The 22,037-nt window shown below is 43.2% G+C and overlaps 1 protein-coding gene and 1 long non-coding RNA gene across 8 annotated transcripts in view; both read left to right on the top strand.

The window, feature by feature from the left end:
• The window catches only part of NTM (neurotrimin), a 940,510-nt gene that overhangs the window by 669,462 nt on the left and 249,011 nt on the right, over positions 1-22,037 (top strand). The window lies entirely within an intron of this gene.
• LOC125755069 (uncharacterized) overlaps positions 334-22,037 on the top strand; it is a 30,700-nt gene continuing 8,996 nt past the window's right edge. The window contains exon 1 of the long non-coding RNA XR_007410579.1: positions 334-448. This is a non-coding gene — a long non-coding RNA (uncharacterized LOC125755069). The remainder of the gene's footprint in view (positions 449-22,037) is intronic.

Genomic DNA, 22,037 nt, shown 5'->3' with positions numbered 1-22,037 from the left:
AATCCTCTCAAATGTATTCAGAATAACCTTAAGCATATTTAGACAGTCATACATTTTATTTTTGTCTCTGGGCATTAATGTGCTGACTTGTGGGATTATTAAATTCTAATTCTCCAAGATACATTTCTGTCACTCAGTGGGTATGAATGTGCAATCATTAGCAAAGCCAAGATTTAGGATTCTTGTTTCTCCATGTTAAAGGGGAGCAGAAAAAGGAATACATCTGATGTTGGAAGCTGGACCAACACCCACCACTATTCCCGAATCACTGGAAAATTCTGAGTCATAGTGGAAAGACTCTGGAATTTAGAACCAGAAGACACCAGGGACAAATTCTGACACTGTTGCTTATCAGCAGTGTGACTTTAGGCAAATCAGTGAACCACTTTGAGGCTTAGTTTCCTCATGTGTAAAATGAAGAAAATATTTGTCTTGTCATCATGATTAGGTAAGTTGCACATAGTAGCAGCTTGATAAATTTTAAAATACTAACTTCCATTATAATATTTTTTATTAATTGCTATGAATTAGAACTCAGTTTTTCAATTTAGGAGCTGAATACCAGGATTATAACCTAATTATTATAAGGGCCTGCCTGTATCTACCGTATTTATTGTTATACAGTGTTTTAAATGGTGGTGAGTGGCAGGGCACCCACAATACCATCTCTCTCTTACGCTTCAAATGGCAAGTGAAGTAAGCATCTACATGTTTGACTCTAGAACTTCAGTGAAGAAATCATTTGGTGTCAGAACTTAGGTTGTTTTCCTATGTAGAAGCAAAGAACAAGTGGATACTATTTATATTAGTATTCCCCCAAATGAAATCCTTGGCATAAATCTGACAAAATATGTGCAAGATCTCTATGAGACAAGCTACAAAATGTGATGACCAAGATCAAAGAACTTAAACAAACCAGGATGCATTCCATGTTCATAGATAGGAAGGCAATATTGACAATATATTAGTTTTTCCCACCTCAATCTATAGATTTAGTGCATTCCCAGTCAAATTCCCAGCAAGTTATTTTGTAGATACCAACAAATGGATTCTAGAGTTTATATGAAGAAGTAAAAGAATAGCTGAGGCAATACCAAAAGAAAAGACCAAAGTTGGAGGACTGACACTACTGAACTTCAAGACTTAATTATAAAGCTACAGTCATTAAGACAGTGTGGTATTGGCAAATGAATGGGAAAATAGATCAATGGAAAGAATAGGACTTAGACGTTATGTGTTACTTGGATCCTAGACATCAAATAGCATGCCCCCTTTCCTTGTTCTTTTGGAAGGAGCCATGGCCTCTGCGTTCGCGAATGGGAACAGCAACATGTCTAACACAAATATGATCACTGTAGCTGGAAATGCCTGAGAGAGATTTCTACTTTCTACTTGTCAATTACTTCTTTACAGGGGCTCCAGAAATGTTTCTTCCTGCTGAAGAACTCTTTACACAAACAAAAACTGCATCAGACCTCCAGAGGGACAGTGTCCACATGTTTACCTTATATTCCCAGCACCTAAGACTTTGTCTAACATAGAGGACTTTGCCTGGCATAAAAGTGATGCTCAAAATATTTTAAACATTTTTCCTTTCACTGAGCTTATTCCTACAGTGGCTTAGGTACTTGATTTGTGCCTCTGTTATGTAAGTAAAAGTGTGAAGAGGCCAAGATTAAAGTGGAGGAGTTCTAGAAGTAGAGACTATTCCAGGATGCTAGAACATAAGAATAGAATTTAGAAATTCTTTTATATTACTCCATGGGCCAAGAGATAGTTGAAAGGTATTTGTTTTTGGCAGTGCACTGAGGACTGCTGTCTTTACTGTCATGTTCTTGCTACTGCTTGTTTTTGGTTGGTTTGTATCTTGACAAATTCCTGCATGACAACCAAGGATCTGGATTCGGTTTTAAGATTTGATCTAATTCTTCCACTTGAAACCATGTGGATTCTATTTAATGGATTTGCCAAAAGCAAAAGGAATGGTTATAATCACATGTCACTTAACCAAGGGCACTTTTAAAAATAAGAACTACATGCATATTGAGAAAGATGGGGGGAGGATGCTTTTGGCTGGTTGTCTAGACTTCACCGTACTCCCTTCCTGTATCATCCAGAGCTGTAATATCATAAAAGTCCAGTGTGCAGGGAAGTAAGCATATGTCCCCCTACATGAAACCATAAACCCTGACTCAGGCAATTTTCACAGTTTGTTGATTTGGGTTCACATAAGTTTCTACAAGATTGGAAAGTGGTCACCCATTGTGGCCTTTGGCTCTTACTTCTGGGTCAGTTCAAGCACATGATTCAATTATTCTCCCCATAGCTGGCTGGCAGAGAAAACCAGTCATGGTATCAGATATTCAGGGAAGGTCTGGACTTAGCGTTATCCTAGCAGAATTGGCTGGTGTCTGGTGGGGGGAAGGAGAGTATTAAGACTGAAGAGTCACACAGAGAATAAAAAGTTCTGGTTTAGGGAAATACATATCCCTTGGCCAATGTCACTCTGTCCTAGAACCATTCTCCTGGTTAAAGAAGCTCTAGTCTTATTAAGTGGCAGTGCTGCCATCCCAGCATTTACAAAGACAGATGCTGACTCTGTGGTGTGTGTATGTGTGTGCATGTGTGTTAATATTTGAAACTGGCCTAAGGCAGTACCTACTATGAGGCTGTTCTATGGCTTATGACCACCCAGTATCTCATAATCTCAGCCCATAACAGGGCTCCAGTGATGATTTTGTTTGTGTGACTCTATCTTTAAAGAACATGTAAAGCCTTTTCCTGGTAAGATTTATGTTCCTGCTGCAGTATGTGGAAACCGGGGCAGATGAGACACTTTGTCTTTCTTATGCAGGAAATCTGAGGCCAAAAGAAATAGGAATTGTAGATATCAGTAAGTGTGTCAGCTTAAGTGAGAGGATGCATCTCCTAAATATTGTCATCCCATAGTATCTCTTTTATGAATCTTCTCATGGACCAAGATATTTTCTTACTTCCATGTCCTTGAGGTGGCCCACAGCTATGAGAGAAGATGAATAATACAGCAGAGAAGGGCTGGGAAACAAGACAGAACCAAGCTGTCCCATGTTATTGTGGGTGTTTCCTTGCGTTCCCAAGTATGTCGTCATGAAGCACTGACTAGAAATACAGGTCTGCAGTGAGATGAAGGGAAAAGGTCATTTTCATTTTATACTAACAACTTTAGAGTTTCTTAGAAGGTTGTCAGTTGCATTCTGTTTTTTGGTGAATATACCATTCCGGTGAACAATTATGCATCTCTTTGTATTCATTAAAGAGTTAAGCAGCAGCAACTCTGTAAAGCAGTTGCTTTGTCAAGAAAGTGAGATAAAAGGTGGTACTAATGGTGTTGCTGGGAAGGGAAAGAAATGTGAAGGGGACAGTCAAAGAGAGAAAGGAGAGGACAGGGATGAGCATAATGGAATTTGCCCTCACAAATGTATCTGTGATTGGACGATGTTCTTTAAAAGTTGATAACAGTCAACCTTTAAGAACTGAAAATGATAACATTTTCAGTTTATATTCTATACCTAGAGATATCTGAAATTATTATTTTTTTCCTTATATTTAGCTTCTTTTACACATAGAATATTTTGATTTCCTATGTGAGTAATTATTTCTCAGACACATGATTTCTTTTTTTAAAAAAATATTTTAATTTATTTATTTGAGAGAGTGGGCAAGGTAAAGATAGCACATGAGCAGAGGCAGAGGGAGAAGAAGAAGCAGATTCCTCTGCTGAGCAGGGAGCCCAACGTTGGGCTTGATCCCGGGATCCTGGGATCATGACCTTAACTGAAAGCAGACACTTAACCAACTGTGCCACCCAGGTGCCCCAGACTCATGATTTCAATAGCTATTTAATATCCTCTTCTATAGCTCACCCACTCTGTTCCTTAAATACAATTCAACAAAAAATGTTTGGAATGTACTTAACTTCCAAGTTGGAGTGCAGCCAGTTCAGAGATAGGAGCTTCCTTTTTTTAATTTTTTTTTTTTATTGGAGTTCAATTTGCCAACATATAGCATAACACCCAGTGCTCATCCCGAAGTGTCCCCCTTAATGCCCATCACCCAGTCACCCCAACCCCCCACCCACTTCCCCTTCCACTATCCCTTGTTCATTTCCCAGAGTTAGGTGTCTCTCATGTTTTGTCACCCTCACTGATATTTTCACTCATTTTCTCTCCTTTCCCTTTATTCCCTTTCACTAATTTTTATATACCCCAAATGAATGAGACCATATACTGTTTGTCCTTTTCTGATTGACTTATTTCACTCAGCATAATACCCTCCAGGTTCTCTATGTCAAAGCAAATAGTGGGTATTTGTCATTTCTAATCGCTGAGCAATATTCCATTGTATACATCGAACTCAGGAGCTTCCTTAAACACATTTCTTAACATGGACCAACAGTAATGGGGTTGAGATTTACTCTCCTGCTCTCTTCTCTTTTCCTATGATGCAGTGTGGTAGCCCCACATCTTAGTGGCCCTGGATCTCCCTTCACTTTCTTGATAGATTCTCTGGAATCTATATGGCCATGTCTTTTTCTGATCTCTTTCTGAAGAGCCACTGTCTCTGAGACTCCATCAGAGAGTCCATAGAAGTGTTGTGGAAGAAAAAAAATAAAATGGCCAGAGAATACTGCTGTTCTGGTCCTGTACACGTTATGTATAGAAATATAGTTGCTTGTATAAAGTTAAGAAACTGAAGTGAAATTTTATATGTCTGTCTCCCCCACCCAACTATAACCATGAACTTGGATGAGCTACTCAAAGTATCCAACCCTCCATTTCCACAAAATGAGGATAATAATAGTGCCTACCTCATAGGATGGTTTGAGTATTAAATGAGATAAATAAGATAATGTGCGTGAAGTGCTTTGCAAAGAGATAGGCGCCTTGTGATTGCCCAAGAAATAGTGACAATTCTCACTGTTTTGTCATTATTGTTATCACTCTGAGCTTTTCTACAGCAGAGACCATATTATATTTATCTTTGTCAGAGACACTCAATAAATGTTGGTTAAATTGAACTAACTGTTCTAAGTGAGACTAAATAAATAAATAGGAAGAAAGAAAAACAAATCTATTCTGTTATATAACAACACAGCACTTCTACTGGCCAATGGAGGAAACGTGCATGCTTACTGCTGTGAGTTATTATATTCTCTGAATAAACATAAGCCTTTCATATGACCTAATGATTAATGACTTATGCAAAGAAATTTTAATATCATTAATAAAAAATTAAGCAGCAAGCTTTCCAACTTTTTTTTGACAGTGTCAGGCTTTCACCTGTTCTCTTGGGGACAACAGGTTTCCAGGAACATGCTGAGTACAGAAAATAGATCATTCCCAGATGGCATTTCTCTGTGTTCTCCATGTCTTTCTGACCAGCACGTGGGATGGATACAAGGTACTCTTTAGAGAGGGGAGAAGGGTCCTTGTGATATGAAGCAGAAAGGATCATTGAGTGCTTGCTCACTCTCTCTCTCTACTCATCCATACATCCATCCATTCATCCATCATTATCCATTCACTACCTCAGATCAAGGCTCTGTGTCAGAAATAACATTAAGGGGATGCCTGGGAGGTAGGTTCAGTGGTTGAGCATCTGCCTTCGGCTCAGGGTGTGATCCCAGGTCTGGGGATCAAGTCCCATGACAGGCTTCCTGCAGGGAGCCTGCTTCTCCCTCTGCCTGTGTCTCTACCTCTCTCTCTCTGTGTCTCTCATGAATAAATAAATAAATAAATAAATAAATAAATAAATAAATAAATAAAAAATAAAATCTTTTAAAAAAGAAAAAAAAGAAATAACATTAAGATCAATTTCATTTAATCCTTAGAGTAGCCTAGGAGGTTCACATGATTATCCCAATTTTACATATGGAATCCTGGCTCAGAGACTGTTTTGTGTCTGTGGTCATTGATGAAGAAGTAACAGATCAGGAATTGGAACATACGTCTGCCTATTTCCCAAGTTTCTGCTTAACTTTCTTGCCTGAGTCCAGACTTCTATGCTCTTGTGGACTAGGGTCTGAAGTAGACATCAGCCATTCTAGGCAAGATGAGCAAGATTCTGATACCAAATGTTCAAGAAGGGAACTTTATCCAATTAACAAAATAATCTTTCGGTGTTGAAGCTGAATTTCAAGTTAAGTATCCAGGGCAGCCTGGTGCTGAATCCTGAATACTCCCTTTGAATACTTTATTTGCAAATACTTGGGTAGCAGTGTTTCCACCTTGGATGCCATCCACCAATTCCTTTAAAAGGTTGGTCTCAACCCCCATTACTTATTTGGAAGCCAGAATTCCAAATTTCCCGAAACAGAATCTTCAGACCTTGAAACTAGGGAGTCTGACAGAACTCGGTCATCACTAAAATTCTTGGGAAAATACCAGTTACAGAGCCACACCTCTATTCTTGACCCTAGTGATCTGGGCTGGACAATATGCAGGTCTGGCTGCAGGCTCATGTCTTTGGCAGACTTCCTTCTCTTGGATCACCCTGTTTCCTCGCAGACTACTCTGTCACCAAGAGAAGAGAACAATCTTTCCCAGGGGACTACTCAGGTACTCAGGATGGTCTTGAGGACTCCCATTCATCCTTGACCAGAATGCAAGCTCCCCTTGAGGTCAGAGTGGGGTGCACTGATTGTATGATGTCTCAGGTGTATTATCCTAATGTTCTCACTTCCTATACTGACCTAGCATTTGATTCTTAATTAGTTTGTATTAGGTATTTTTGTGGCTGTGTGAACCTCGGTGTGTGTGCACCTAGGTTTATGTGTACACACCTACTCCTTAGCTACATTTCAGCTTTCAGGAGGAGGAGGAGGCCATTCCTTCTCTATCTGTCTTTTGGATGAGCTCAGAGTTCTAGAAGTGTACACAAGGGTCTCAAAACACACTACTGCTTGACCAATACTGAGGCTTGTTCTCTTCTGCTGAATCTGAAGGCACATTTGTGGAATAGCAACACCTCCCCCCCACTCACGGGCATGCTTCTGTCCCTGTGCCCCTCCCTCCAACTCCCAAGCAGAGCTCAAGATCCTCCCTCAAAGACCAGATTATCTTTTGTGCTCTGTAAAGATCTCTGGATTCACACCCAACTTTAGCTTCCATGTGGGGAATGAGTGTGCCATTCTTCGGTGCTGAGGATAGTGGGGCCAGTAGTGCCTCCTGAGGGCAAGTAGCAGGGCCATTGAAGCCCTTGTATCTTTGTCCATGTTTACCTCCTGAAGCAGGAAGAGAAAAAGGACAAAGTCTTTCCACCATCAGAGTGGAGGATGGTGCATCTTCTTGTCATGACTTCAGAGTTCCTCAGAAGCCGTGTGTGAGAAAGCAGTGTGAACGTGCTTGGCATTTGTGGATGGTTGTGTCCAGATGGCAGTGACAGTGGCTCAGGGACCCAGGAGCTGAGAAACTCCAGAAGAAGTCATTTTGGTCTCAGTATTAGCATCCAGCATCCTCAAATCAGATGAACAGACCAAACCACACAAGAGCAGCAACAAGCAACAACAACAAATAAAACTGACAAAAACTCTGGTCTCCACAACTGAAGAGATGTTTCTATTTGAGCAGCTGCTAAAACAGAACAGCCAGAGGTTCTTCCCTTCAGCCCCCATTTGTACACAGTGCTGGGTGGGGAGGCGACTGAAGAGTCAGCCCAGACCCTGTACGACACTCAGTCGAATCCGCTCAAGAGAGGACTTCTATCTTGTGGCTCAGGATTTTTGTTCATATTTTGTTGTTAATTTGGAGGCCCCCAAAAAAGGGAATCCAGTTTTTCAGATGTGACTACATAATAGGAAATGTGATTGAAGAAAAACGTCATGGAAAGGTGATATTATAGCCTCTTGACTTTAAGGCTATGCACCTCAAATGCCTACTGACGGGAAAGCAAAAGAACAACGTAGACCCATCTGACCAAAAAGGAGAAAAATCAGAACATTAACTATGTCAGAAAAAAAAAAATCCCAAGTGACCCCTGGAAGAAGATGTCACCAGATGGCTCAGGAATGGAGACCATCTGCGATCCCGTGGGCATGGGGCACTTCTGCAGAGAAAGGGGAGTAGACATCTTCCCCTTCATTCCCTCAGTGTCATTGGGGCTGGTTATCCATGAGGAGGCTCCCTAGAGCCTTTTATCCACAACAGGCTAATCTCAAATCAGGGCTGGGTGGAGGCAGGGCTGGAGAGTTGAGAGACGAGGAGACAGGATGCAGCACTTTCAGTGAGCAAAGCATCAAGTCCCTGCAAAAAAACATTGTTTTTGAAGTCAATAAAGTCTCTTTCGCAGCTGCAGCCAGTGGGAGGTGTGTGCCCTTGACTGTGACCTCGCTGGTGATCAGCGCCGCTAGAGATGTTTATTGCTCCCATCACACTTGCCTGGGACCAGGTTTTACTTACGTCGTGGTGGCATGACAGGTGGGGCTGTGACTTGTCTGGGGAAGCCAGTGTGGCGCTGTTTTCAGACAGAGGTGCGGTATGAGGAAGCTGGCAGGAGGAAAAGACAAACCGAGGAGCGACCTGCAGTTCTGTTCAGCTCAGTCGGGAGGAGAGCCATTAACGCTCTTGTCTCTTTGACACACCTGCTTGATGGGGGAGCTGCCAGTTTTGGAGGTCGGCCCTTGGCGGAGAACTGCCATCCCACTTCTGAGCCTCCTTCTGTGGGGCTCTTCCCGTAGTGTTCATGAGATCGCCAGGTTGCTTTTAAAGATGCAGTGTCTCCCTCCCAGCTTCCCTACTGACCTTTTCTGGATTTCTAAGTTGGGCTATCCCAAAGGCAATGGGAAATTTGCTCAGTGGCATTTACCTAACCGAGGCACTGATGGTGTGACATAGTTGGGTGACTTTAGGGTTTAGAGAGAAAATGTTGGTAGGTGAATGAGGAGGGCAGGAAGGCAGGAGGGGGAGACACAGGCTCCTCTTTTCTGTGATGTTCGGCGAGCTTGCAGGCAAATTGGTTGGCTAATAATACCCCGCCAGGGGCAAAGAGCTGGAGACCCACTGCCCAAGTCAGGGCTATTGGAGAGAACTGCAGAACCTGGGTCTGAAGCGAAACTGAAAGAGCTGCCTGTTTTCACAGCCCCTGCTTTCCCGGAGCAGCAGAACCTTCCACAGTTGATCCTACAGCCATTGTGAATCAAACCCACCTTTTCAAGATTTTTCGTGCTCTGGAAATTCCAGAGGTAGATTCCTAGGACACAGAGAAGGAGGGAGGCGTGCTGGGCACTTCTATCCCTTGAGGAGATGCATTTGTACTCATTCATCTTCTACGCCAGGTGCTGTGCTCACTGTTGGAACAAGGGAGAAGCTGCCCCTGCCTTCATGGTGTCATCATCAAGTGAGGAGACAGATATAAACACAATTCCACAAGTCATTGCTTACCTATGAGATCTGGACTTCAAGGAGAAGCATGTGCCCTAGAAGGACATACGTGGGGAAGAGCCTAGACTGGGGAGTCTAGAAGCTCCACGAGAGGCACCATCCCAACTGACTTTAGGCATGAAGAGCAGGTGGTTAAGTAAAGGGGAGGATACGGAACTACCCCTGAGCAAAGGTCCTGCAGCCAGAAGCCACGGAGCACACAGGCACCTGGAAGGCCCATGGGGCGAGGTGACTGTGACAGAGGGGAGCCCCCATGGCTGTTGAGCGACTGTTCTTTTTTGGCTCCATTTGTCTGCTTTTATTGTTTTTCTTTTCCTGTTTATGTGTTTTGCTTCCCCACAGACACTCTAAGCAATTTACCTTGTCCTGTGCCTCTTATGCTTAACTTCTCCTACTGGTAGCAGGAACTCCATACACAAGACCTGATGAATTGAGAGTCATGCCACTTGCCCAAGGATGAGAAGGATGTCTTGGTGACGTGTGGTTGGCTCACGCTGAGCAGGAGTGGTGTCTTGTTTCCTGGTTGAGCGTTTGCCCTCTGGAGTCAGATATGTGTCAGTTCGAATCCTTGCCCTGTGACTTTGGCCAAGTGACATAATCTGAGTTTCTGTCATATTGGTAGGAAAATACAGATAATACTTCTTTATTCAGCTGTAAACAATAATAATGAGAATAATAATAGTGATAGTGACACTTCCACACCAGGCACAGTTCTGAGTGTTTCACAGGCGTTAACCCATTCAGTCCTTAGAACGGCTCTGTAAGACAGGTGCTATGATTATTCCCATTTTACAGCCAAGGCACCTGAGAGGTTATTACACAGTTAATACAGGTTCGAGCCCGGGTTTGGAATATGTGGGCTCTGGATCCTGAATCTGCACCCTCACTACTACCGTGGCTTCTTATAGTTTCAGTCTGCGTAGAGTCCGGAGTTGCGGGTAACACTGAGCTGCTGGTGACCACCTGGGAAGGAAGTGGGGTGGCCACAATGAGCTGATCTTCCCTTCTCTGTGTATCATCCTTTTGTCTAGGGTCAGTATTTGCCTGTGGTATGGAGTCTTGTGTCCCCGGGGTGAGGATGGCGGAACCCAGGGGTTCTCTGGCAGCCCGGACAGGACAAGCAGTCAGTGCTGGAGGATGAGCTGTCGTGCTGCCAGCGGGACTGGCCAGGGAGCCAGGTGCTCCTGTCTTGCTCCTGGGAAGAGTTCCTGCTAAGGCCTGGCCGCTGCTCACCGCTCACCCTGCATCCACAGCTGTGATCGGAGCGCGAGGAGCAAAGCCGTGCTTGCGCCTTCTCAAGTGCTGAGTCCATTTCAGAAATGATTGTCAGGAACTCACGGATGCCGCTTGCTTATTGCACTGTGATCCCTGAAGATTGGATTCAGTGCTGCAGACGTCGGCCGAGTAATGTGCCTGACCTTGCTTGTGGGGTCGCCGACAGATTGCACCAGTTGGCCCTGTGCTCGTCTCCCCGTCTCCCCGGAGGTGGGAGGCAAGAGGATTGATTAAATTTGGTGGCAGAGCTTCACCTTTCAGATGAGGAAAACAACAACAACAAAGTGGGCCTTTTATATAGAAGTTAATGTCATTATTAAAAGGAAATAAAAAATATTGGCGTGTAAAGAAAATATCCCACTGGTTTAGAACAGTGTTTTCTAAATCCTCAACAGACATTTATCCAGAGGAGGAATATTCACTAAGCCAAATTTGCTCTTAATCCTTAATCCACAAAGCTGTGATCCCACAATTTTACCAAGTAAGAACAGGTATGAATACTAATTGGAACCCACCCTCTCTCCCACCCACCCCGACCTTGTTGGGCACCAGTATTCTAAGTTTGGGAGTCTGGAAGTGTCTTCCCCCTTAAAGATAGTGTTTGAGTCTACACCCCACCACTCTCTTTGGCATTCACAGTGTAAATGGCACTTTATCAGGTGAGAATGTGAATCTTGTCAACAGCCCCAGTCCTGCCAGCTTATCAGGGAAAGAGAGGGGGGAGCGAGATTCAGAGAGATGTACCTGGTCCTGTTCATTCCAGAGGAGTGATAGATAATAACATTTCCAGGCAAGAAATGGCAGGGAATCTGACGGACAGGAATTAAGGCACCAAATGGAAAAGTCAATCGCTTATTCACTCCATGCATCATAGTTGAAGGAAATGTTATTTGATTTGGATGCTTCCTCCTTCCCCTCCCTCTTCCTTCTATGAGGCAGGTGAAAATAGCAGAATTAATTCTCTGTCTTCATAATCATATTTTCTGGGCTCAATGAGTCCACGTGTGTGTAAATTCTCATTTAAACATGTAGTAATGTTTTGCAAATGTATATTTCTCAACCATATTGGGTATTTTAAAGCTCTTCCTAAGTGAAAGGAGGGATCTCTGTAATTCCTTTCTTATGATGTCTCTTGTCACCTCTAAGATAGACTTAAATTCAGGGCTCACATAATAAAAATAATAACAGTACTGCCTTTGTAGTTCTACGCAGCTTATTTGTGCAGTATTTGATAGTTTTGCATTGCACTGGATGGAAACCACTAATTGCAATGATGTATCAATCACAACAAAAATAATGATCAACTAAATCCTGGGCATGCATAATTTAAGTTAATGTTTTTGCATTCGCCTATGAGTGTGTAGCTGTCACGGTCCTCACTTACCAACAGAAAAGCTCAGGCTGGAAATTAAGTAACATGTCCAAGGTCATTCACCCAATAAGTGGTGGAGATGAGATTTGATCCAAGACATAGTTTGACTCCAGAGCCAAAGATTCACTCTCTAGGTCATGGAAATGACTCAAAGGACTCAAATAAATGAAGGACAGATCCATGCACTGGATTCAGGTCTTGTCAACTCCTGTTGCTATGCTCCTTGCCCTTCCAAGGCCAAGGATGAAGCAAATCTAATCACCAAACAAATTAGTGTAGCATAGGGACCTGTGTCCATACAACAGAAAACCATTGTGGAATTCTGGACCAAGCCTGTAGGTGCTTACTTGGAGCATGGTGGGGAGAGGGGGTTTGTGAAGGGGGCTGGCCTTCTAAGGATAAAATGATGTGAAACAATGAAGACATACTCTCTCTTCCCTTACCACTCAACCTTCCAAAACAATTCCTGCAAAATTAAGCAAACACTTGCTTCAAAACTTCATGTAGAGGATTCATCGGCACCAAAGTTGTCCAGGTGTTTCCTGTAACAGAAGGCAGTTAATACTGTGTTCTTTCTTTTCCTTGGACTTATTATCCTAATTGGTGGATTCCTTTCCAATAGAAGCTGCCAATTCCCCTACCAGAGTAGTTTCATGGAATCTTGGGGTCTATTTACAATAGCAAATGAGGTGGTTGCCCAATAAAAATAAACCAAAAATAAAATCTTGTGCCTCAGCGTCCCGTTGGACACAGGATTTGGGATTTGGTACATAGCCATGTGCTCTCTATAGATTAGCGATTTGCTGTCTTGACTTTTTTTTTTTTTAAGCAAAGTTGTAGATTTAGCTACAAAGCCATTTGTCTACACCATCTAGGGATAAACACAGGTGATTCCAGTTTGGAGCCATATTTGCTGAAAATAGCCAAATGATTTCAAATTTACTTCAATGCAAAATCCTTTCTCTGAAGAGCTCAAAGCAACTTTGTGTTTATTATGTTGTTTCTACTCAAAATATTCTTTTAGTATGGGAGGGTAATATTGACAACTTTCACATTGAGGAGAGGGGATGGGTGGAGGCACGATTGGTTTGCAGTAAGTTAGAGGAATGTCAGCATCCCTTTGACTGTGCTGGTGGCCAGCAAATGGACTAAGTACAAAATATCTGATCTAGATTTAAGAGTGACTCAGAGAAGAAGGAGGAAGGGGCAGGAGTGGGGAAACCAAATCACATACTTGAAATTTAGGAGCATTATCCAATCTGCCTTGAATGGGAAAAAAAAAATACATCTCTATTGGTAACCTCCTAAGAGCTAACCCAGGTATTTGTGTTGTTTGAAACTTAGCCAGATGGTCCTGTTAGATGACGGAATTGAGACACAGGAAATGGAGATTGATCAGATGCCCTTCGTGTAGGGCCTGGAGCTCAGGCTTATATCCTGGGTCGGGAAGAGTTTGGTGAACAAAGGCAGGAGGTCCTGATGAGGTAGGTGTTCCCAGGGCTTGTTGCAGGGATGCACTAGAGGGTGGGGACATGGGTAAGAACCAATGTGAAGAGACCTCAGAGGCTGAGGCATGGAGGCACAAGGGTCTTCTTTTAAGATGCTCTGCCCACAGGGGAGATCCTACTTCAGAGCACCTTACTGCTGTGAACATTTAGATATTCAGCTTTCTACTGGCAGTGCAGATGTAACAGTGGTTGTCAAGAGCTGAAATTCACCCCAAAAGAATTCGTTCAATGTGTTACCTTCTGTCTTGACTGATTCCGTTTCTCTGCAGCCTTCTAAAAAGTCTTGCCTGTGTATTGCATATTCAGTGCTGGACATCATCAATGACAAGTGGGAGTGCACCTATTACACAGTACAGGCCGCTAGTCACTATGTCCCTGACCTTAACTGAATTACCTCATTCTGCCTTCCCGGTGTATTATTCTCATCCCTATTTGGAATGTGAGGAAGTCAAGGCTCTGAGAGGTTCAGGAACTAATCCAATGTCACATAGCAAGAAGTGACTGCAGAGCTTGGATACTTGGATACTTGGCCACTACACCAGGCCTTTTATCATTGATTTATTTAGAAAGGAATTTGAAATCCCCATTGGTTCTAGGTCTCAGGACATGTCTGCAGTGAAGTATTTTTTTTAAAGATTTTATTTATTTATTCATGAGAGACAAACAGAGAGAGAGGCAGAGACATAGGCAGAGGGAGAAGCAGGCTCCCTGAGGGGGGCCCAATGTGGGACTTGATCCCAGGACCCCGGGGTCACACTCTGGGCCAAAGTCAGATGCTCAGCCACTGAGCCACCCAGGCATCCCTGCAGTGAAGTATTTTTGATCAGTAACCAGAAGGGCATTGTGGCTGACTCCCTGGGTTCAGACCCTGGATCTGTCATTCACCAGCTGTGTGACCTTGATTGCATCATTTAACCTCTCTGTGCTTCACAAGACTGGTTTGAAGAATAAAGGAGTGGGTATTTGTAAATCACTTAAGACAGTGGTGCTTGATATCACAAGGGTTCAAGAAAAGCCAGCAGGGCCAGTGAGTGGGATCAGAGAGGGTGTGAGTCCCCTGCTCAGCCTGAGAATGGAGACAGCCAAATTAAAAAGGATGACACTGGCATGGAGGTGGGATTCAGTATGGTTGTAATTTTGACTGTCAGTTTTCATCCTCAGATCTTCTCACTTGAACACTTTTTATTGGCACTAAATTTGCTTTAGGATAATGAAAGCAGATGTTCCATTTATGCCCTCACCCCACTCACCTGCGTGTCTCATTGCAAAGACACTTTCTCTCCCTCAGGACTAAGTCTGAGCACAGTGGTGCCCATGTGTCTGAGGCGAAGGCTGGCACTTGGAGAGCATGTTTCTGGAAAGCCATAGCCTTGGAGGGGTTAACGCATTATCTGGACATATTCGAATAGTGTGAGCCCATTAGATAAAGAAACATACCAACTCACAAATGAATAGAAACATGTTTATTAGAGTGGAAGAAAAACAGCTTTTTGGCAGCAGTAGCACCATGGCATCAGGAGCAGCTGTAGCCTGGGACAGCAGGCAGGGAGGGGAAGAAAGTAAACAGGGGCTTGCAAAGCGCTTAATGTCAGGAGTGGGCATTTCCAAGCAGAGGAGGTTCATGCATGCGCTCATGCGTGTGTGTGTGTGTGTGTGTGTATGAGAGAGGGAGAGAGAGAGAGAGGTATGAAGAGATGCAGAGGGGCAGGCCGAGCCGCCGTGGAGCAGCACACAGGTAACCAGGCACTAGCAGGTAGACATGAGGCCCAGGTGGAGCTGGGGCTGAATCCCGGGAGTTGGATGGCCTTGGTCCCTTTAGTAGACCTCTCGGAAACTGCTTCTCTTTATCTGGACAATCCCAATCCTAAACTGTCCTTGGTGAGTCTTAAGTCAAAGGGTCACTGGAGATGATGTATTTTAAGCATCTAACACAGAAACTGGCACACAGACGCTGCTCAATAGATGCTAGCCCTCATTGCAGTTCTGGGGTAGAACATTCCAGAAGGCCATGGGAGGTGGCCTTCCATAGAATCTCGGGCACAATTCAGCTGTGCTTTTGAGAAGGGAGGATGAGGTGCAAGGCAGAGAGAAAATTGAAGACCACATTTGATTTATGATTTCATTTATGCAGTGGGTGAAGACATGTGGAAGGATAAACTCCTCCTCTTCTAAAATTAAGGATTAGAAATGTTCATTTTTATTCAGTAAATGTGGCTAACCTAAAAACCCTTATTCCAAGCTTTGATTATTTAGATGGGAGTGAGAAGAGAGAGAGGGAAATAAGGAGGGAGGGGGAGGAGAGAGAAAGAGAGAGGGAGACAGGGAGAGAGGAGAGAGAAAAGGAGGGAAAGAAAGGGATGGAGAGAGAGAGAGAGAGAGAGGGAGAGAGAGGGAGAGAGAAAGAGAGAATGTAAATGGCTGAGAATGATCCTGGATTATAGGCCTGGGTTCCAAGTCCCTCCACACCCTCCCATCCCTAAGGGAGCAACACAGCTTTTATAGCTTGACAAATTTTCCATATAGGATTTCATTGGCAGAGAGGGTTCTACTATCTGGAAAAGCAGTTTCACAGCCACTAGTGTACATCATGTGATAGCTTTTTTTCTGCACTAAAGGTGAGCTCGTGAGGGCAGAGATCACTGGTTCACGTAGTAGGTGATCTAGTCTGCAGGGTGACGTAATGCACCCAGGAGTAAATGAATGGAAAGATGAGAAGAGGTGAGGAGAAAAGGGGAGGGAAGGGGAGAGGAGGGGGAAATCAGACTTTCTTGAGCATGGGAAATACTCTGTCCTCAAATGTTGACATCATTTTTCAGTCTAGTCTTGCTTTTCTCAAACTCGCAGCATATACTCTATAAACCACAGTGCTCTGTTATCTTTATTTGGTGTGTCCCTTATCTCATCGTTAGCCAAGGTCTGATTCCTCTGAGGATGATCCTCAATCTTGGCATCTTCCACTCTTGCACAATCCATGGTCCGCAGTGACTATACGGAAACCATGCAAACCCGACATGCTCCTGCGTGGCCCCCCGGTTGAGTGAGCCATTGCCTGGCAGTGCTGCTGGCCAGGCAGCAGCTTGGTTTCTGGAGCCTGCCTGCTTGGTCAGTATAGTAGAGTTTGTACAACTCTATGTTGTACAATTTTATGGCATTCTCCCCTGGCAGAAAAATGAAAATGCTGATACCAGTGATAAGAAGCATAGGTTTCATAAACTTAACACAGTGGAGGCCAAGATGGAAATCATTAGGCGTGCACAAAAGAGCAAATGTTTAGTCTCAGTTGGGTGCTTATCACACTTGAGCTGTCTGACTGTGTGTTCATCTGTGAAGGAAATGAAAAAGGGAACAGAAAAATAAAACGAGGCACAAGGCAGTAAATATTGTCAAAGATTAGGTGAAAAATACATGGTGCATTTTGGAATTGAATTGTCTTTTTTAGGATTCTAGGAATGCGCATGTAAGCCTGGCTGCTTTTTATTCTTGCACATGTTTTTGAGCTTGGTCCTGTGGTAGTGCAAGAATTGCTTAGCTGGTTTCCCTGCCCACCCGCTCCCTGATCCAGCTCATGGCTTGTTTTTACCAATATCATGATTCATCTTTTATCCTCTCACTCCTTTCCCATAAAGTTCCACGAGGTTCCCTACTTCGTCAGATAGATGAATCTATTACGTTTTTCATAGTTGGAGTTACATCTTCAAAATTGCCCAATTTTTAGCAAAACATCTCTTAAGAAAATACTTGTCATTTCCCCTGCCTCCCCAAACATGGAGTGTCCGTTGTATGTTGTCCTTTCTCCAAATTGTGCATCACTCTCCCTCTTCCTCTCCTTCCTACTCCTAGATCCTGCCAGAACTGCAGGTTTCCCCTTCCTTTTGGTCTTCTTCTGGACCAACTCCATCAGGGAACTCCTGACACTTATTTTGTGTGGGTAATCATGCCCGTGTGGTAAATTCTAAATAAACAGTTTGGTTTTTTTATTATTTTTTAAAAATAGTGTAATTGAAATTTTTTACACTAAGCCTAGAATCCCTATGTCCTTTCTCAGTGGTTTTATTTTACTTTTCCTTTTTACTAAGAATATCCAGGAGCCACAGACTACTCTGTCACTGTATGGATGGGGATTTTTTTATATTTTTTTCTCTCCTCTTCCTCTGCTTCATCTCATGATCACTTTGGTAAATCACCTAATACCGCAGCCCTGGGTGTGTTTCTCATTTCCAAGATTTGTAAGTAGATATTTTTTTCATGACCCTCTGTGCTTAGCTCATAATTCCTGTTCTTGTTTGTAAGTGTGGTGATTTTCTGTATCTTTTTGTAGATATGAAACTAACTTAGTCCTGTTCTCATTCCTCTTTTAGCCTTGATTCCTCTTACATTTTTTCTGTCTTTTGAGCCTCTTATTTCTTCATTTGAATTCCATGATATTGGTCTTTGTGAATCATGTGGTGATTCCTGATTGAACACATGTCTGTAAGTGATTTCCCATCAAACTACCTGGTGCATGTGTTTGTGCGTTTGGATGGAGGAGGTGGGCAGGAGGTGCTGCTTGTGGGATGTGTGTTGCGTTCAGTAATAATGGGGAAGGAGTGGAAGGTGCTGTGGGGCTGCACACTTGGTCTTGGCTGTGGGTGATCTCTTATCCTCCCCAAATCACCAGCGTTGTGAGTTCTACCCTGCATATTGGACCCAATCCTCCATACTCACTGCTCCAGCCTTAAGTCAGACACTTCATGTCTCACTGCTTAGCATAGAGACTTAATATGTGTGGCTGTTCCCACTACAGTGGAGTAACCAATGCCATGTGGCTTCTACCTTCATCCACCTCTTGGCACGGGCACTTTTCATGACACTTTCCATTCCCCGGTTTGTGAACTTCTCTCTGTGATAGTTGCTTTCTCTGCCTTTTATCATTCAAGGATTGTTCAAGTTCTTATTTTTAGTATGTTTCTTTTCTCTCATTTTCCTTGGGTTTGTCTGGGACAGAGGGATTTGGGCAGGAGGGGGAGACTCTAGGAAGCCACGTTAAACTAGAACACGTCTTCTCTGTGTCTGAGATGCGTTGACTCTCAGAACATTCCCAAACCAGGGCTTCATGGCATAGGACCTGAATGACATTGTTTGAACCCTGTCACCTATTATAGATATGTGATCTGTGAATCTCAGATGGAGGTAGATGGAGGAAATCAAGCCAGTAAAACCCATAGTCCATGTGGCAAATATGGTGAAAATTTGAGATAGAAGAGTGAGGGGGAAATTATATGAAGAATACAGACTCTTTTGGGGGACTCCTTTCACAAAAAATTTTAAAGTTATCATTCCTAGGCTAATGCATGTATGTATGTATATATGTACATATATGGAATATCCCCAGTCTGGTATTTCTGCCTCTTTACTTTCTTGCCTTGACCATATGTCCTCTTTCTCCTAGCCTATATGCTTCAGAACCAGGCTCTTGACTTCCAGCTTCCCCTTCAGTTGCCTACTTGACCCATTTCCAGTTCTTGCTTCTTTGGAGAAATGTGCTGGTCTGACCTGCTGAGAGCATGGGTTATGTGGTTCATCATCTGACAGCACAGAGCCTCCTGACTCTCTTCCTCATGGCCAGCCCGGCTTCATGGATGCCCTGAGACTCAGCATTTGACCCCTCTTGAGTGTCTGGCCCTGAGAGAGGAAGAATGAACCACTGGAGAAACGTTTGCTGCCTCTAAGCAGCATAGCCTCAGGTGGCCTAGCTACAGAATCGTGTGCCCTCCCGCCAATTAATATGTGGACCTCTGATGTGACCGTATTTGGAGATAGGACTTTTAGGAGGTAATCAAAATTAAATGAGGTTATAAGGATATGGTCCTAATCAATTAGGACTAGCGACCTCATAAGGAGAGAAGCAGAGAGAGCTCTCACTATCTTCACATGCACTGAGGAAGGGCCATCCATAGACATAGTGGGAAGGCAGCTCTCTGCAGGCCAGTAGCAAGCTCTCACCAGAACCTGACCATGCTAGTGCCCTGATTGATTTCTAGCCTCCAGAAGTGTGAGAAAATGGATTTCTATTATTTTGGCTGCCCAGTCTACATTACTTTGTTATGCAGCTTGAGCTGTCTAGGACAAGGTGCATCCCTCAAGTCATAGAAGAGAGATACAGGGAAAGGCCGTAGGGAACATGTGATGATCACTTCACACATTTCTTTGAAAATGAAGAAACCAAAGCTAGACATACCAGATGACTTGCCCAGCAAGTCGAGGGCACTTGCCAGAACAGAATTCTGATCTCGTAAATGTCAGTCCCGTGCATTGGTCAGCCAGGCCTCACTTCCTCAGCCAAGCCATTGTGCACAAAAACCAAGTACCCAGAGGTGCCCCATAGCCGATGCTGGCTGATTGGTTCCCATGGGAACCCATTGCTGAGACCTCTGAATCTTTTCATGATCTTTGCCTTTGCCTTAGAGTGTTTTTTTTTTTTTTTTTCCTTTAGGATGTTCATGTCAAGGATTCCCATCTCTTGTATTTCTTTCTCTCTCTCTGCTGATCCCAAGCTCCATTCCACAGCCAAATCCATGATTGCACACTGTTTCACAAGCTCTCTTCCTGTAGTGAGTTCTCCAGGGCATGTTTTGCAGTGCCAAGAGCTGGATGCATATTTTTTTCCAGGCCTGAGTCTCTCCTAGACACCAGTAGCCAACCAAGATCCCCAGACCAGCACCTCACAGCCTCTGCAGGAGTTCTGTAAGAGACCCAGAGCTCTAGCAACATGGATCCTGCAGGGAGGCCTCCCTCCTCATTAGGCAGAGGCTGCCAGTTTGGTGGTAGAGTTGCCTCCACAGGCCAGCACTCCATCATGCTGCTTCTCATAAAGACCACATAGACTTGGTTTCAGACTTCTTCCTGAAGACACAGCACATCCAGCAACTTGGGCTGTCTGTTCTGGTGTCTTATTACAAGTCCCCTCCTTATTAGGGGATGGGCAGAGGAGGACATAGTGTACCTGGTGCATTCAGGGATGATAACCTAAGAAAGTACAAAGAAGGGAGACCTTGTCGTCAGAATTTTCATTTTCTTAAGTGAGTCTAGCCTAGAATGAGGACTTCCTACTTCTAAGGAAGTAAGATGTGTGTGTGGGGGGTGTCCACATTTAATAGGGCATAGGCAATAGAAGAAAGGAAAATATTTGAACTGCTACCGTCCGCTGATGTAAGGTGGATGGAGATAGCTTTTTGCTACTGATGAGCTGGTATAGCAGATGCAGAATGAGGAGTGATGCAGAAAACATTTCACCCTGTCACATGTTATTGGTGGAAACTGTTCATAGAAACCGAAGGCGGACGTTGACTTCCAGACACAGAAGTAATATACCATATTGGATCTCCTTGAGAATGTACAATTTCTTGTGCAACTGCAGGATGTTAGTATTTTCCTACCAGGAGGGTCTAGACCTAAAGTTGCAGAATAATTTAGAAATCAGTGTATTGCCTGCTTCACATGGTGTGATTAATCTTTTTTGATTTCACATGCCTACAAATGGTGTTAGTGGTCATAACTGCAAACTATTGCTATTTTTATTGGTCTGGAATGTGAATGTTTGTGTTAGAGCATCTGCAAAAGCAAACACGTTTGCTATGTTGAAAAAATAATGAAGATCTAAGTGATTTTAAGATGGCATTTTCTGAATGAACACTAAAATGCTGCTAGATTTTTATTTGTTTTACTGTTAATGCTGCATTGAAGATAGAGTTGGGTTGCAGCATGATTTTTTGCCTGTTTCTTCTTTTCCTTTGTCTTTAGAAACATATCCATTCTAGTTGCAGTTTTCACTCAGAAATTAAAGATTGTCATGCATTAAGATAAGTTCATAATCTAAGAAACAAATAAATGTAAAAGGAAAGCATCTCCTAGCAGTATCAGCTATTCTGTGTCATACATAAGTAATATCTTGCTTAGCCTTGGCATATTTTCTGCATACATTTTAATAGAATGGCCACTATATCACAGTCATCTGAATGTCCTTATCAACATCTTAGGTGTTACACTCACTGATGTTTAGCATGCTTCATGTGGTGATTATAAGGTCCCTCAAACACCGACTAATAAATTATTTTTGATTCTTTGCTGGGAGGGGTTGTGTTTCACTAATATTCATACTAGCCTGCACCCAATAGAGTATATGGCTAATGAATGTGTTGAATTAAATTGAATTAGATTGAATCGAATTGAATTGAACAGAAATAAATTGAATTGTATTGAATTATAAACCAGAGAGTGCAAATACATGGCAATCTAATAGCATCTGATGATAACAGAATATGGAATTCATATGCCCAACTTAGGAGACATTTGATAACTCATAAGTGAGAAAATTACCCTCCCCCTATGTTATTGGGTATTCTTGCCAAGTGGAGATGAATGTCACACAAGACCCGAGGCAATTACACAGTTCAAGCATCTTCTGTATTTGTGCACTAGTAGAGACCA

This window comes from Canis lupus, chromosome 5, assembly GCF_003254725.2.
Source record: "Canis lupus dingo isolate Sandy chromosome 5, ASM325472v2, whole genome shotgun sequence".
Lineage (NCBI taxonomy): Eukaryota > Metazoa > Chordata > Mammalia > Carnivora > Canidae > Canis > Canis lupus.
The sequence above is the reverse complement of the archived record's forward strand: the minus strand, read 5'-3'. Positions and strand labels throughout refer to the sequence as shown.